The sequence below is a fragment of the Diplotaxodon limnothrissa genome, linkage group LG12, assembly GCF_057381915.1.
Source record: "Diplotaxodon limnothrissa isolate DT_005_m linkage group LG12, D_limnothrissa_male_GT1.1, whole genome shotgun sequence".
In the NCBI taxonomy this organism is placed as follows: domain Eukaryota; kingdom Metazoa; phylum Chordata; class Actinopteri; order Cichliformes; family Cichlidae; genus Diplotaxodon; species Diplotaxodon limnothrissa.
Genome location: NC_140607.1, coordinates 31,624,600 through 31,628,525, shown reverse-complemented (window position 1 = coordinate 31,628,525; position 3,926 = coordinate 31,624,600). Strand labels below are relative to the sequence as shown.

Genomic DNA, 3,926 nt, shown 5'->3' with positions numbered 1-3,926 from the left:
AGCTTAGACACAAAAACATAGAAAAATGGCATCCAGTTTTAAAAAAAAGAAAGAAAAAGGGCCAAAGCTACCCTTTAATGACGTAAACACAATATTAGGAACATGCACCCCAGTGTGCCACTATTTTAGACTACAGATTCAACGATAAATATAAATAGTTTGGGTATACAAGAAGATTTCCCAAAACATTTAAACAGGTTCCATGCAAATTACAACAACAACAACATTACAACATGCAACAACATTAGTTATTCAAAATTTGGTTTAATACAGATAAAAAACTAAACTAAAATTACCAACCAATTATTCTTTGAAGAGGATGCTTGGGTCTTCATTCAGGTAAAAAGGTAGTGCCCTGAGGACACACTCCCTCCCCTTTTCAATGGTTTCCTTCTGTAGAGAGTGGCAGAGATACAGGAAGAGAAAACAGATATACTTTAGGATGACAGAAACTCACATTATACGCAAAATGAATGACATATCCACTGCACAGATAGACATGTACACAAGACCAACTAATCATCACATGGACATGAATAGTTAACCTGTTGGGCAGGGTTTCCACCACATTATATATGTCCATAATGGAGGTAAAGACAAACTAATACATCATCTTTTTTGCATTCAAAACATAACATAAAAACATTCACTTCTGGTTTAACCTAAATCAAGGGATCAGATTTTACATATGTTTAGGTAATTTAAATTTTCCAACGTTTTGAGTACCAAACTTTGTCTTGCTTAATATAAATGTAAGTGCACTGTGCAGCTACCATACACCAGCTGTTTAAATTTGAAAATGATCTTATTAGCCATAATATTTTGCTACCAACAGAATAACACACCTGTGTGGCTGGGGCCAAAGTTTGTCTAATTTTCTTCCCTGCAACGCCTCCTTTTTTCTTGAAGACTTTTATGAGCTGGTCAGTGTATTGGTCAAGTTGTGTAAAAAGCCTTGGAACATGTGCAGCAGTAGTAATCCTCACATATTCTGCTTCCACCTGAAAATATGTCAACAAACACAACATACTGTACTGTAAATATACATACTATATGTACACATATACAAACTAAAACTAATGTAGTAAGACCTCATTAAAGCTATAATTTTAACACAAACATTTACACAAAATGCTAATGGAGCCATTACAGCTTTTATTGTTATTTATCAAGTTCCAAAAAATATTGATCACAGCTGATCTGAAAAGAATTTCATGCCTCAGGCCCTTGAACTGCAACCTTTACCATGGTTCAGATGTGGAGAAGAAATAACAGGGGCATGGGATGGGTCACAAAAGAAAACTTAACTTATAAAACAGTTTTGTTTTTAAAAGTATAACAGTTCACATACCACATACAAGCTCAGCAATACCACATACACCACATCAGTATAGGAGGGAGCAGGTAAAGGCAGGATCTGAGATTTATAAAGAAAAAAAATAATTAATTCCTTAATTTCAAGAAGCAAATTATTGTTTGAATTACAACTAAATAAAATACTACTCAGAAGAAAAGCAAGAGATTGACACGGCCATGTGCTAACTTTCTATAGAAGCAATTATCACCAGGTCTGTCGACCTCCATTGTCTGTCCACTCATATGTCTTGAATAATTTTATTAAAAAAAATTAAGTGTGTACTTTCACAAACTGTAATTTATAACTACATTGATATTAGGGTTGCCAACTCCCTGAAAAATAAATAAGGGACACCTCGTGGCCAGGGCCGGGCGACCCAGTTGTCTTCACCCTTCCCAGTGTGGTGAATTTTCTAGCTCTTTTTTTGTGTGTGAAATTATTTTTTTAACCATTTGACTTGAAGTTGATTTAAGTACATGCATATTCTATTCTTTGTGATATGAACACATGTGAAACAAATGATCATTTAGCCATTTATTTTTAGCTCAAAATGACAACATTAACACATAAAACAGGTCTCTTTCTTAAACTGTCATGCTTAACTTTTGAGAATATAAGTAAATCTTTCTTTAAAAGAACTCTGTCCTGCTTAACTTAAAATAATAGAAAACAATAGAAAGAAAAATATTCTTGTAACAGTGCACATTTAGTGCATTTAGTACAATTGGCTTCAGTTGAGGTATTATTTCAGCTTTTCTAAAGCTAATCAGCTGCTCCTGTTTGTAAACCCGCTTGTTCCCATGATTACGCATCTTAACTCATCATCATTATTCATCTATGTATTACTTTTATGTATTAGTCATCTATTTGTTGTAATCATCTATCCTTGCAGTTGTTTATTACACAAAATAAATTATATTATCACACTTCTGGCCACATAGCGCTGATATTCACTGCACATGCCCATATTAACTTTTTCCAGCCAGGTGTTTTACTTTTCCCATTCTTCCCTTTCTCTGAGGGGAACAAACATTGCTGCTCTAATGCTGGGCTTACACTGTGCGGTTTTTGGCCCATTTTGAGCCGATTTTTGAGTGATCGGACCGATTTTGGCCTTCATCGTGCGTTGTGTAGTATACGTGGGGTAACGAGAAGTGATTAACACCTCACGACCAGCTCCCGATCATCAATCGCTCGTGAAGGTGTCACCACAGGCGCTCACACTGCTCACGCGCAAACACGTAAACGTCGGTGAAAAAGACGGAGCAGCACAGCAGTGCAGCGTGTGATCTGGACACAAGCGATGGAGGCACTACTTGTAGAACTTCGAAAAGGCTCGGATGAGCTTTCCAATGTGGCCTCACAAAATGATCACGACCACAACAACCGTGAAAATAGTTGGATTTACATTGCTGCTCAATCACAGCTGCCTGATCATGTTTTTCATTAGCAATTTAGCAAAGTTGATGGTGGTGGTGTGTCTGTGTGAGTGAAAGACAGAGAGAGAGAGGGAGAGCGACAGATTTTCTGTTATAACCTTCATTTTATGGAGGCACAGTGTGAGCACTCAGGTCGCATCAGAGCATCGGGCGGTATAGTGTGAGACCTGCATCGTGACCTACCAACTTCTAACCCCTGCGAGTCAATCGTGCAGTTTGAGCAGGAGCTGAATAACGTGACTGAAAAAATCGCACAGTGTCTGCCCAGCTTTAGGTGTACTGTCGTCCGAGACTTGCACCGCAGTGTCAGCGTTTGTTTCCCTGTTGGCCATGCTTGTTGTTGTGGTCATCTGTTGTCTTCCGGTATTTTCTCCGTAAGCGACCTTTCCTCGACCAATGAGATGAGCGGTAATCTGAATTGTCATACTCGAATTGTCATAAGTGTGCTGTCAGCTCATTGGTCACAAAGCAGGAGAGGGGCTGGGAATTATGTTTTCAAACAAAGCGTTAATTCCATTAACATTTATAGACTACTTTTGATTCTCACTGTATTACGGGACAAAGTGCGTCCCTTATTAGCTCAATACGGGACGTGTACTTTTGTTTCGAAATACGGGACGATTCCGTATTTTAAGGGACGGTTGGCAACCCTAATTGATATGTATAACTCCGCTAGGAAACATGCTGTATTTACAGACCATTTTTACATAATACAGATTACTGATAGAGCAGAACAATGGTGTCACAGTGGCTTTCGCCCTTGACTTTTTGGATTTTAAATGTCACTTTATGCTATCCTTGCTATCCTATTCGATATTTCCGACTCTCGGATTACAGAAAAGGAATCCCAAGAAAGCAAATGGAAAAATAACCCCTTGAAAGAATAACCCCATGAACCCCTGTAGCTAATCCCTTAATAAAACAAAAAACAATAAAAATGTTTCTTACACAGTCCACAAAATAAGCATGTCCAGGACCCAGTAAAACTAATGTAAAACAAGCGCACGCAAACGATATAACATGTCTTGTAAGACAAACGCAAAATATAACCATGCTGGACATATAGATACTACACAACATAGTCAAAGAAAAAAGTGGTCTTACCTCTCAAAGAAACAGCAGCTTGGCGC

General features: G+C 37.9%; 1 long non-coding RNA gene across 1 annotated transcript; it reads right to left on the bottom strand.

Moving 5' to 3' along the window:
* Positions 1-299: 299 nt before the first annotated feature.
* LOC146621645 (uncharacterized) lies at positions 300-1,599 on the bottom strand. Its single transcript, XR_014906647.1, has 3 exons — positions 1,352-1,599; positions 846-1,001; positions 300-393 (listed from the first exon to the last, which is right to left on the bottom strand). It is a non-coding gene; the product is annotated as an uncharacterized LOC146621645 (long non-coding RNA).
* Positions 1,600-3,926: the final 2,327 nt, after the last annotated feature.